Raw genomic sequence first — 14,708 nt, forward strand, 5'->3', positions numbered from 1 at the left:
TGGAATACAAAATATACCTTCATTTCTAATAATCTGAATTACTTACTATGGCTACCTAGCATAACAAAGACAGCAAATTTTTTTAATAATTTAAATAGTGCTACTGGAACTGAACTTTTATACTAGGAGATGGGACTCTTAATTTAAGGAAATTTAAGAAAATATTTCAGGAAAAGAAATCCAGATTCGAAAGATATTCTGAATGTGTCTTAAAAATAATAGTTATACTCCAAAATAAAAAGGCTAATTTAACCATACAATATTAACGCAAACATTGATCCTTATGGTTAAACTTGGTTTTTAAAAGATATTTTTATATGTAAGATATTTCTAGCTTTTAAATAAAAGGCTGGCTGATTTTTCACAGGAGATTTATCAATATACTTAGAAGTCATCTTCGGTATAAAAAAAGATAAACAGACCTACTGATACTTTGTCTTTTTGTATACTGCATAACAGCTACATAGCCTTCAGCACTACAATAAAATGCATCTATGAGCTGTCTTTCCTCTCCCATCTCCCCCTTGGAAAGTAAGGTTACTGAGAAATTTTCACAGGTGGAAAGATAGTAAGGAATGGTTTGAGGGGGTTTATTTTCAAGTAATTGATAACTTAATATAACTAAAACATTTCTGAAACAGCATCTGAGCATTTGGTGCGTGTAGAGTGCAGTACATACTGTGCTACACTATGGAGTCTTGCAACAGGACAGAAAATGCATCTATGCTTTCTAAATAGATTTTTAGTGCCTGGAAAGTTCTCTTGCACAAATAGTTCTGCATCATGCCATGTGCTGACACCTTCAAAATCTTGCTTGAAGTTGTTTATAGCTTTGTCTAAATTGTGGTATTTACACATGATGGTTTATATGATGACAAATTACTCTTCGCATGTGCAGGACTATGTACAGTCGTTAGGTTTAGCACTGCTATATAAAGCATTAAGCTTATTACGCCCAAAAGAATTAAATTATGCTGAGGCAATTTGATTAGTTGTGTCCAAAGGAAGACACAATTGTAATGAGCTGAAAGCTTGAAGTGAACATTGCTAGCTGTAATACATCGTAATTAAAGAAAAATATTTGCTTAACTATTTTCCTTAAATCTATTTTCCCTCTTGTTTAGACCATTTGCTGTTATTGTAAAAATATCATTTGACTTCCAGATGATTCAAAGCATGGATAGAGCTTTCCAACCTCTTTTCAGTGTTTATACACATGACACACAATCTTGTGTTCATGATCTGTATCAGAAATTCTGGATTTGTTGGATTTCTTTCAAAATGTTAAATTATAGGCATCTTAATTAAAATTTTCTTGGAACATCCAGGTCTGTGTATGAATTGTGATATGAAATTAAATAATGCCTACTCATTTTGTTTTGGCAAACTTAGACCAGTCATGAATAGAAGCCGGTCAATATTTTTACTTGAAGTCAATGGAAAACCTAAGTTCCTCCCGCTGGCCTGCTAAATACCAAAGAAGAGAGGACTACTGAAGCTGTGAGGCAACACACTGAGCTAATCAATAGATACTTCCAGAGGTAGGTTATTCAAAATCAGCACATTGCCTTCAGAAGCAGGTAGTGATGCACTGATGGCAGGTGATGTCTCATGTGCAGTCTTCCCAGCACAGCTATTTTCAGCAAAATATAATTTGATAAGCATTTTCATCTTGGCACAATTTAGAGCATTTATTCCTTCATAAGTTTTAATTCCTCTTAAGAGGAATGATCCTATCAACATAAAGGGGTCATAAGGATTGCTGCATGATCAGATTAACCTTTCTTCTACTTCATTGCCTCCAAGCTTTAGATCAGTTCTGCTTGATTTTGACAACAGTTTATGTGCTGTTTCCAGGCTACTCTTTCCATTTTATTGCCATGATACTATATTTATCTATTAATATCTATTATTTTATTTATTATACATTAATTGTTATTGTCCCATTCCTACCATCCCGTGATTCCATGAGGATTACATACCAGCACTGTATTTTAGGAACTTCCTATCTCTTAATTTTTGTAACTTTTTTTGTCACTTGCTAGTTGTACTATATGTATAACACGGATTCACACTGATATTAATAATAATCTGCTTCTTCACAAACTGAGGTGAGCGAACACCTGTTAATAATAGAGCTGTTTGCAGTATTTATGAGGAAATCTCAGAGCCATCAGAACTTCACCTGAAGATTAAGGCTATATGGATTTATAAACTTTAGCTCACTCCTATATAAGTTTTTTAATGCTTGCTACAGTGGTTGATAGGTTAGATGTGGATTTCATACTGGGGTTGCCCCATGAAGTTCCTTGCAACATCCCCTAAAATCCCATGCTTTCTCACTGCCACCTGATTCCTCAAGGTCCTATGGGGAGAACTGAGAAAGAAGGCTGGCTTTTTTTCTCCCTTCAAGGTGAAAATATGGAGTGAAAGCAAACAGGCACGACTTAGCGCTTTGCCTAGACAGAGTTGTGCAGTATGTTTATAGTTCAGGAACTATTTATCAGTCATTTAAATTAGTGTTGATGGTATTATCCATACACTTGCTTGTGGCATAACCCCTTAAGAACAACGATTCCTTAAAAGCAACATTTACCTGGGAACTCTTGTCCTGCTTTTCACTGTTTTCTACCCAGTAACAATAGCTCTTCAGGAGCAATTTGGCAATTGGACATCAATATATTGCTACTGGGTTTTGGTTTTCGTTTTGTTATTACCAGTATTGTGTGTTATTTTCATTTGTAATATGGTATGTTAAGGAATGTAAGGTATTCAATATTTTCTAGATTTCAGACAGGATGTTCAGTTTAATTCTGACTTTTCAAAACTCAACTTCTCAGGTTAATTCCAAACTGCTTATTAATTATTATGCAGAATATAAACCAATGCCTATTTATTTCAGCTTGATAGCTTCAAATGATACAGGTGACAAATGGAAAGTGTGCCTGAGAGTCCATTCAAAATGTGAGCCTTAATTGTGCTGGATCCATTGAATGGTACTGTATAAACTCATGGAAAAAAGCAAATTTGCATCCATTTTGAATAGAGGTGGAACCAAGCAGTTTATTTACTATGTGAATGAGATACACTTACTTCAGCAAATCCAGTGAGCGCTAATCCTGACTTTATTTAAACTGACCTAGTTGAAGATGTCCCAGCTCGTTGCAGGGGGTTTGTACCAGAAGACCTTTGAAGGTTCCTTCCAACCCAAACTATTCTATGAGGCTATGAGTCTATGACATTGGAAAAAAAATAAAGATTGCAGTGCTTTTTAAAGTGTTTACTCCAAAACTTGGAAAATCTAACCTATGCCTAAATGAAGGAATTTTCTTTTGGAAAAGAAACTTGGAGACAAGGAAGTGTTCATTTTTCCAGAAAGTCTGAATTATTGCTGTTACAGTTCAACCCCAATCACTAACTTTCTGATTCTCTCCCACTTTATTTTTCCCCTCTAGAATAAAAAATGAGTCTACATTATAAGAATACATCTTAACTTACACACCACACCTGTAATTTTCCATCATATTTACAAGTCAGTATTTTTTATATCTTCTAATTTCGGTCTCTGTATTTGTTTACTAACACAAAAAGAGTCACAGTAGGTAAAACTGCATGTAAGAACTGCCATAAGAACTATTAAAAAATGAAAGTATTTGTTTTAATTACATCTAATATCACTTTCCATCTATTTAATTCAGACACTTTGAGCATTCATTCTTGAAGAACACAGTTTAGTTTCAGTAAGAAAGCAATTAAAGAGGATATTTCTACTCCTGGATTTTTTGCTTGTTTTGCTCTTGTTGCTTATTTTCCCCATGCCTTCAAAATAACCAAAGTTGTGTGTGGTTTCATGAATGTGTCTTTGTGCAATGCACAGCTGTAGAAGAAACAAAACACATTCTGATTAAGGGCGATGGAGGTACTTTCTATGACTGGTGTGTTCAGCTTTGTATTGTTGCATGCCCGTTCAACAGCTAAGAGTCAGAAAAAATAATAAAGGAAGAGGCAAAAAACTGAAAAATAAAGGTAAAATAATGGTACTGATACAACCTCCCCATACCTCTTCAAAGCTACAAGGAAAAGTGATTGTGCATTGTATATATTGGGACAAGAGTGTTTGGGAGGAATACAACACAGATAAGTCAGTAATCCTGGGACTGAGGAAAACAAAAATCTCAATAATCATTCAAACAGGAGGAAATTTGAAAATAAATGAGAAGCTATAAAAAATGTGCCATTGATATCTAGCTGTTCAAAACTATAAGGTAATTTTTTTATTTGTTTTATTTTCAGTGCTGCCGTTTGTCACAAAGAGGATTTTTTTATTTATTACTTTTCCTAAAGGCTTTTTTCCCTTGAAAATGTAATGTAAATTACTCTGTTGCTAAAGCCCTCTGTCAGTTCAAACATGCCACGACAAATTCCCTCAAGGAAAGTCCTGCAGGTCCAAATCCCAGCTGAAATTCCTCAGTGAGACACGCTGAATGTTTGAGACTGTTACCTGATGGCTGGTTGGAGTGACTGCATTGCAGAATATCAACTTGAAAGGTACAAAAGCCTGAGGTTCTGTACATCTGGCAGTACAGGTGGCTGCTCAGCAAACCAAAGAGCACCACTGGGTTGTTTGTTGGTTTTTGTTTTTTTGTTTTGGTTTGGTTTGTGTTTTGTTTTTTTTAATTCTATCGCTCCTTAGAAAAGTATGATGAAATTGTGAAAGTACGCAGCATTGATTCACTTCTGTGAGCTTGATATTCAGTAACACTTCTTCCTGGATTGCATCTAGACTACCAGGCTAGAGCAATCTGTAATTAATCCAGCAGTTCAGCTACTCTGATGCACAGCGTGCAATCACTTTCCTTCCTACTGGTGTTTCTTCTTCCAGTGGAAACTGGAGTATAGGAAATGAGGGAAGAGGAAGAGAGAAAATTATATTAAATTGCAGCTCACCTCGTCCTGCCATAGGATGCAGCTAGCACCTGCACCCAGGCTCAGGGACTAACAGCACCTGCAGTTTGAATGAACCATTAATTTCAAGAGAAGCTCATGTTTCCACCAGCATGGTGGTCAGAGTTGATAAGGAGACCCACTTCTTCTCTTAAATTGAAGTGATTTCTGGGGATAAATTAGGCAGGATATTAGATAACCCACATGGAAGCCACAGTGTTCTAGAAATTAGTATATGGGGGGTTGTGGTGGGGTTTTTTTGTTGCTGTTTGTTTTTGTTTGTTTGTTTGTTTTCCCTATATCACCATTGCAATAGTTTCAGTTACAAGAGAAGACAGGAGTAATGTCACCGGCTTGCTGTCCTGATTATTTTCTTAAACAACAAGCTTGAAAAGGACTGATTTGTTTCCATCTGTGTGCTTCTGTACATCTGTTAAACTAAACAGATTGAAGGGATTGGGAAATACTACCAGACTAAACACTGTGATTTCTGTGCTTTTTATAGATGGAAATGACCTAGCTACTCAAAAATAATGTTTTATTTAATAAAGAAGACACAGGTGAGTTAGAATACTGTTCAAAGCTTATTATGTAAATCATGTCATTCTCATCAAGTATTTCTGAAAACACAGTATCTCTGCTGTTTGGATATTTGCAAATACATTAGCAGTGTGAAAAAGGCTCAACTAAATTATTACAATATATCAAATATTACTAATATTGACTGTTCTTACATCATATGGATACCAAGAAACTCCATTAAATGTCTAGTGTTAATTATCGTAATTCAATAGCAAAAAAAATAAATATTGTATTCTTTCTTTTCCCTTCCTCACAATACATTTTCACTTAAACTAGAATTGCTTGTTCATTTCTAGAAAATTCTGCTCTAAGTCTGCATATAGTTTAATGTTAGAAATTATTGTTTTTCTGACTGCATGTTAAGAATATATAAATCTTTGTATGGTAGTTTGATGCATTCACTTATGTGCACACACACATATACATATATATACCACGCAGCTTGCACTGTTCATGGACTGCAGTTTTAATAAACTAGGAGAGGATCACAGTAGGTTGTTCTAGCCACCACAAGCCTAAGATATCTACAGCGTCATCATCAAGTTTAACGTTGCTAATCATATCTGTGTGAAATTATGTTATGGTAGTAACTATTCAGCTGCTTATGGGTAGGCTGCACACAGATGCTGAAGGAACAAACTCAGCAAACTCAGAGCATCAATAACCATAGCAGGAATAGAATGGCGCAAGCATACCACAAATTCTTGTACTTCACGTTATTTTCAACTAATAAAAGTAGTTCAAGTGACCTGCAGTCATGATTTTAAGATAACCACATTTTCAACCATCAGGAGTGGTAACATTTTAGGCCAAAAATCCTAAACTGGCAGTTTTCCTTATTCTGCTATTTCCTATCATAGAAAATTTTGAGATGAAGGGCTAAAAACCCACTGAGCTATGTTTCTTCCATCTGTGTAGCTATAAAGGGAAGGAAAACAAGGGGAAAAAACACACACAAGGTAACTACCACATTTTGCCCTGATCAAGATTACTGCCTCATTGTGTCCATTATAAATGTAGTTGTGACTGTAGTTCAAATTTTGGCCTTAAACAATGGAGACCATTAAATGCATATTTGCTACATATTGAGAATGTTATGGGAATGACCTAAATATTTTATACAAGGGTAGCAATATATCTTGAACAAACATTATCTAGCCATAACATTCTGGAACATGGACTGCTGAAACAATTGTGGCTGGGGAGAGGTTCTTACAGGAAGACCAGTATCTCAGACTAAATTTGTTTTCAGGTCTCCATTTTTAGAAAGGCTTTCCTTTTCCAGTTTACCGCAGAAGGACTACGTAACGGGAGAAACGGAGGTTTCCCTGCTTATGCCCTCACCTGAGGGCTTCACTGAGGAAGAATTATTGTACATTCACAAGACATTCTGCAGAACAAAAAGATCACCAGAAAACCCTCTGGGAGCAAGCTGAGGATTATTCCTGTATCTTTCCCTTTCTTTACCCACTTTTTGGTCTGGCTAATTCTAGAACATGGGCATAAAAGGCAACATCTATCTAGGAAATTACAAGAGCCTAGATGTTGGCAATGACACAGATACTGCAGCTCAGACATACATACAGTATTAAATTTGTAGAATTCTTTGTATGGCTCTCTGCCACCATAACTTCTGCCTTGAAAAATGCTAAGAAAGGTATTTTCAATGTAACAACATATTGATCACTACATCCTACAGTGACTTTCCTAAATGAAATATTAGGATATTACAGTTTCCATGCTTCTGTGAACTACTAGTGGAATTCTGATTTTCTCTTTTGTCTCTTCAGTTTGTTTTTTTTTAAAAATGTCTTCTTTTTGGTCACAAGTTTCTTCTTAGCCATTGCCAGTTTTCTTTTCAATAACCACCTCTTTTAAATATTGGCTTATTGTTATTTCCAAATTTCCTTGTCTGCTGTGTTTATTCTCTTTTCTCCAGTTTTATCTCCTGTTCAATTCTAGCTGCATTTCTAGGAATGTACTGTATGAATCCCACTTTTAGAGAGTTTTACTTTAAAAGGTCTCTGACTCCAATAAAATACCACAAGACTTTTTTGTTATTAAACATTTTGAGATTGTATAGAGATGCTTAATTACTTTCAGTGGATAACAAATGCATAATTACACCAAGAACAACATGACGTTATCTTATTGCTTGTCATGCACAAGACCATTTGCCAGATTTTCTGATATGATGGAATTAGGGAACTGGATGAAACACAGACTCAATTCACTGCATATCATTATAACTATTTATATTTTCAGTAAGGACAATAGGAATGTTTACTAGAAAAAAAAAATTAAAATGTAACAGAGTTGCATTTCATTCAGTAAGACACTTCAATAACTGAAGTAACCTTTAGCTCTAACTCTTGATTCTGTCAGGGTCAAGGTAGCAATGAGATCAGGTATTATTTCTTCTGTCTTTGGAAACATGTTTAAAACAAATCATACTGGTCTTGGGCCATTAGATAGACCACAGGCCACCTTAAGCCAAGCCTGAAGGTCTGCTGAAAGGCTCAGACAGACCAAGTTGCAGCTCTTTGTTTCTTTCTCAACATGGATGAGACCACCTCACCCGATTTCTGTGCTTATTGTTTAGTTTCTTTTCAAATCCCTCTCTACTTCAAAATGTTGTCATATGTTGCTTGAAAGGATTATCATCTACTTTTGAAGGACCATCTGTCATGCTGCTCATTACTGGAGAAAGTTCACTCTTAATTTTGCAGCCTGAAAGAGCCCAGATCCAAACTCACCAAGTGCAGAGTCAGGGAATTCTTATAAGAGAAATCCTGGATGAAAAAAAATCGTGCTTGCTGGAGTCTTACTGCTTCTAGGATACCTCTTTTAGTAAGCCTTGCTCACCAAAGAAACTGCAAACTGGCTCCAGATATACACCCACAGAAATAACCCAGCAATATTTTATACCTCTGAAATGAGCTGCTTTTAATTTATGGCAGATAGATTAGATAGCAGCTCCATTGACCATTTAGGGGAAATGACAAACTTCTAAAGTTTTGTGGTATCTTGCTGATGCAATTTATTGTAGCTATAGGGATGCAGTGAGAATACTTGTGTGAAACACTGAAAAAAACTGTTCTGAACACTATAGTACTGAGATCACTGGAATTGCTAAGAGAATTGATAGTCATAGAAACTAGTTCTGTGCAGGTTTTGAAGCTGCTTTTATCTACTGTTTTCTAGAAGATTAAAGACATACACTAAAAATTAACACTTATTTTTAAAAGATTTTTTATTACAAAGAATGTCTATATATAGTCTATGTCTATATCTGTTTTGCCACTTCAATATTTTATTTGTCATGGACATTACAAAGTTACATATATAATATAGATCACAAATTATAAATAAGGCAAATTCCTTTAGAAGAAACAGAAGAACATTTTTTTTTCACCAGACAGATAGGTTTTTAATTCAGTATCATCAATAGTATTCATGTAAACAGAAAAACATTTAAAGAACATTCTGAACTGCAAAAGAACACACTAGAAACTGGTATTTTTTTTTTGTGTACATCGATAATATACAAGCATTTAAGAGACAGCTTCTGTATAGCTAAGATTGTTAAAGCTTTGCTTTTCAGACAGCATTGGAGGCTCTACATTGAAGCTGACACTACATCCCTAGTTGTGAAAACTAACAGGTAAGTCACTATAACTGAGGAGCTAAACATTTATCTTGCATGCAGGGCACATTGATTAGAAGGTTTTCAGAAGACTCATTACCAGCAAGTGTTAAATACTACAAGTAACTCTGTGGGCCAGACTGAATTCAGAGAACCGGAGATAATGGGACTATAAAGATGATATGTAGCTAGCAACAGTTGTGGCTTGCTTAGGGATGCATGTAAACACACTCTGGTTAGGACACTTAAGAGGATAAATGTGGAAAAAAAGAAAGGATAAAGCAAACAATATATCAAAAGGCTTGTAGACAGTTTTCAGTACACGCATGTTCTCCTGGAATGTTGAGAAGAAAAAGTGTTCAAGTGTTTCTCATAGCAAAGATATCTGCTCCTGTTACCGTTTATCCAGTGTTATTGTTTGCTCTATGCAATGTGGCAGTGCTCTGGATTCCTGCTGGCTTCAATTCTCCAGAGACAGTTGTTTCCCTGCTTTCCTGCCCTACCAGACTCACTGTCCTCTCCTATCTTCACTTCCTCAGGTCTCTCATCCACAGCTGCAATCAAAGAAAATTTGTTGTGGGAATGACAGAAAGTTGTAGTCACTCTGGTTGGGAAAAGATGTTGCAGGTTTAAATCATAAAACCTACAAAAATTACAGTTGCTTCTTGAGAAACAGTCTCTAAGAGTAAGTCCTACAGGTTACCTGGGAAGGCCGTCATGTCCTTGTGACAGAGGCCATAAACCATGGGCAGGGCAATTATCTGTCACATGTGACACAGGTACAGCTCACTCTGCTTTCGAGAACTCTGGACTCAATGAATGACTGCATTTTCTATCATGTCAATGAAAATAGTTTGAATGGAACTAACACATACCACATTTTTGTTCTCAAGCAGGCTATTTCCTGAGAAGGTATTAAAATAACTGTGTTTGGGTGTTCTGGTTTGTTTGTTTGTTCTTACTTATAATGAATTACACACGGTCATGGAAATCTCCCTGTTTAATTATATTGATCTTGTATTTTAGCCTTGGCCTTTGGCATTCAGACATCTGTGTATCTGTTTGCTATTTTTTCATATTCTCTGTGTATAACTACTGGATTTGATAGGAAGTCCCATTAAAAAGAAAATACTATTGCCATTAATACAATACCTGCATCTCATCTTAATCATGGCAAGGTTTTATAAGGCTAAATTAAACTAGCTATATTTATTAAAATTAGCTCATGTTTGTTGGTACAGAACTTAAACTCTGGCATGGCAACTGCATTGTCACCTCTAATTTAGATAATTTTTTTGCTCATTAGTCTTCCTTTTGTATACTATTTCTTATTAATGAGACCAGAAAGAGAATTTGCAACCTACTGGCTTAGCCATCAGACCTGTAAGCTTGTTTCAGGCCCTCTCAAACCACAGATTTTGTTAATATTATAAGTTAATCATAAGCCAATAGCAATAACGACCTGTTAATACATACAGTTTGGTAATGTTTTAAAGCAGAAGTAAAATGATCAGCTTGTTTTTTGTATTTGTTCTGTGTAGAGCAGCACAAAATGTCGTGGTACAGCAAGATCATATGTTGGTACAGCTGGATCATATGCTTCCCACATTTGCTCATTGTCATGATGATTTACTGTTGTGACCAAAACTTTCCTGCTTCTGCATACTAATAATTGTAGGCAATTTGTTTCATTTATAGCCAAAAGCATTGGAAATATACTCTAAGGTTACATGTGTACTAGTAAATTGAATGAGTGCCATGGAACTTCCTGGACATTAAAACTCAATCACTGGTAGTTTTAAATGGTTAGAACCATCCTTTACACACCTTTGGCATGTTCCCCCATCATTCCAGGGTGCAGTTCAGGGGTTATCTCAGGCCAGTGGCCATTTGCAATTTGCAGTTTGCATGCAGTCTGCTTAGTTTGGAAACTAAAAAATATAATAGTATGGATCTGATTTGTTGTGTGCCAGTGAGCTTTGGTGGCAGGGAAGGGTCCTGGGAACAGAAGGAATTTGTTGAGCCCAATAGTTTGACTGTCAGAAAAACAAACATCACATAATGTATGCAGAAACAGTATTTTTATTTAAATGGATTTGTAGTTGCAGGCTCTTTGCATATTGGTGTAACAAACATAAACTTACTGGCTCAACAAGGAGGGAGAGGAGAAGGAAGAAGTGGTGGTTGGGTGTCTAACTGATAGTGTCCTGGTTAAGTGACTCTACCAGGTCCTCCTGACTTGCCCTGGGGAAAAGATGATTCGTTACTCCTGATTACTTTATGGCTCTCAGTACTTGATTGGGAGTGGATTCTGTTGGATTAAAATAATGAGTGGCTCTTTTCATGACAAAAACATGAAGCTCACTGGGAATGATAATGTAAAGACTGTTTCAGCCATTCAATCAAATATACTTTTAACGTTTGTGGGGGGATGGCTGCTGAATGTTCTGAGCAGGCAAGGTTAATTAAGTTGCTTGGTACATCTGTATAACTCTTCAGATTTTTTTTGGTTTAGATTAAAAAAGAGAGTTCTCTTGAACTCAGAGGCAGTTTCTGTATAAACTTATCTTCTGCTCATTTCTGTACATGAGAGAAAACCTTGGTATAATTACTCTATAATGATATTGTTCCTTTATTCCTGTGCTTGCAGGTGAAACATGCTTTTCATTTCACATATCATAGGATCTGAGCAGAATCATGATTCTGCCTCACAAACAATTGTTATTAATTTCTCAAATTTTCTCAAAGTGGAAAAATCTTGAATACTGACTCTAAATGTGGTTTTTGCTTACTCAGGCTTTTTTTTTTTTTCTGGCTCCTGTTGAAACAATGAAGACTGTAGATGTCATTGGACTAGTGCAATTCAATTAATTTAAAATATTTTAAACACCATTGTTAACAAAGGCCTTTCAGCACTAATTGTTGTGTGAGAATCATAGTCTACTTGCCCAAATAATAATTATGTTTCATATTTTTCATCCTTTGTATGATGCTTCAACTTCTGGAAATGCTCCCCAGTTAAATACTCAATAAAAAATTGGTGCATTTTTAAACACTGGCATATCAGAAGCTCCTGCAAGGGTAATGGGAGTGGGGAGCCAGGTGTGGGGACATAAGAAGAAAAAAGGAGTGTGCAGGTTCTGTCCTATATTGACAAACATGCAAAAAGCATGAAAAAAAAAAAAAAAAAAGAAGTTTCTTGTCAATTTTCATTAAAACCATACATAGTTCAACTGGTACCTGCAAATGAAGCTTCTGTAAGAAAGGTCATAATAAAGCAGCATATTATTAGACCCTTTACTGAATTTCTTTTTTTTCTAGATACAATTATTTCTGCTTAAGTTTTAAAAATGTGGTGCACAATTTCCCTCCATATTCCTGGTTCCTCACAGTAAAATGATTGTGTGACCTTCCCAGTCACTAAAGAATCAGTATATACACTATTCACTGACTCTAATTCAGCTTCCCTAAATGATTAGTTCCCTGAATTGAGTACAAAGAAAATCATCTGAGTTACTGTAGATATTCTTTCTTAGCAGAACAAATGCTTTGCAGAAACTAACACCCACATCAGTGATAGTTCTGTATATCCCCCAAATCTGAGCTGCATAAGTCACAATTTTAAATCACAATCCTCTTTCCTCATCTCCAGAGAGGCAGAAAGGAGATCACAGATAACCAAACCAGATTTCTTCTGCATTATTTGCACTGGAGGCAGCTAGAACAAGTAAGTCAGCACACAGAATTAAGCTGAGGGAAGTAAAATTTTGGTCATGGACAGAAATAGTAGGATAAAGGCTAGAAATGAGTCAGAGATGACCCTAAGATAACAAGTGGTGTTTATAATTCTTATAAATTCCTCCCAAATGACAAGACATTGTTGGTCTTGTTGTGATCCTGTGAAACTCCAGCCTGCTCAGGAATTTCTCTATTTACTAAAAGTCCCCTCTTCCAAACAGCCCCACCTTGTGAAATGAGTGAGGGGCCAGGAGACAGAGCTGAGGAGGGGACTGTCCAGGGCAGGAGAAGAAGAAATGAGGCAGAATGGATATGTGGAGCAAAATAATATTGTTCATTTTGGAGTCAAGGCAGCAGATGTGACTTCTGACAAGTGAGAGCTCTGGAAGCTTTAGAGGATGATAACCACAAAGCATACTGGATAGAACAGAAGGTGTTCATTAATATGGCACCTCACACATGTCAGGGACAGGGAAAGGCACAGTTCACTATTTGCACAAACACATTTTTCTTAAAATCTCATCATTGGATGGCATCATGATTCATGACTCTAAAGGCAAAAATGCTGGATTTGAGCAAGGAGGAAAAAAAAATGATCACTAATGGTTCAAAAGTATTTATTAAGGGAAGAAGTGAACTTTAGTGTAGACCTAGTAAGTCACTTGGGTAGTAGCCTAGACATGCACAAGAAGAGACTAGTTAGAGCCGTACAATACACTAGAAAGTGATCTGCATAGGAATTAAATCCTTTTGATTGTCCACATGACATCAGCCACAGTCGTTTTTTGCAAGACCAAACATGTTGTTAAACCTGACAAAATATTACTTTGAAAAATAATAATAAAAAGAAAAGCTCAACAAAAAACTTATGCTGTAAAGGAAGCTCTAAGATTGCTGAATCATGGTTGTATAGTTTTTCCTTGTTTTACACTGAATATGAGCAAGATTTCTACTGTACCCAAATTATCAAATAAAAAAGAAAATACTGAGTCAATGGATTAGGCAAAGAGCGAGAACATCAGGAGAGGACAGATTAGCAAAAGGTGTGGATAATGTGATATAGAAATCTTGAGGTAACTGTGCTGAAGATCCGAAATCTCATATTAAATAGGTGCCTGACCCATAGGAGTGGATTTCCAATGGCAGGCAGCAGAGGCAACTGTACAGGTGTGGTTTCTGCCCAGCAACATGAGTTTTCCTTACTCTGTTTTCCAAATTAGGGAGTTGAATAGTTACCAAGTAACTCACTGGTGCCATATACATTGTCATGGCCCCAGAAGGGAGCTGGGAGATTAAGTCCATCATGGGAGGCTAAAGTCTACTTCCTTCTTCATGTAGTTGCCAGTAGATTGGGAGCTCGCAGATGAGACAGCATAGAAATGGGTGTCTCTGGCTGGATCCAAGTAGCACAAAAGCTCAAGAAAAAGTTGAGATACTGAGGTCCAGTGAAGCATAAGAGGTTGCCAAAGACTTTGTTCAATCTTAGTGAGGAAGTAAGAGACAGACTCGGAAGCAAACTAAAAATTAGAATAAAAGGAGCCTTAAACAATGCATATAAGTTTTCAGCTAAAAGATAGTGTAGGTAAAGAGAAGAATGAAAAAGAGCAGCCATTTATGTTGTGTATGGAGCGACCACAGCACACGTGTTGACAGAAAAAGAAACCAGTGAGCAGGAAGAGTCTAGGGGTGAGGAGGGTACAGAAAGGGACTGGAAAGTTTAGTCTGGAAGAAAGTGTGTGCTTGGACAGGTGGATGGGTTTGGAGTGAAGAAAATGCATTTTATCAGCCAATGGAACAA

The sequence above is a fragment of the Columba livia genome, chromosome 2 (assembly GCF_036013475.1).
Source record: "Columba livia isolate bColLiv1 breed racing homer chromosome 2, bColLiv1.pat.W.v2, whole genome shotgun sequence".
Taxonomy (NCBI): domain Eukaryota; kingdom Metazoa; phylum Chordata; class Aves; order Columbiformes; family Columbidae; genus Columba; species Columba livia.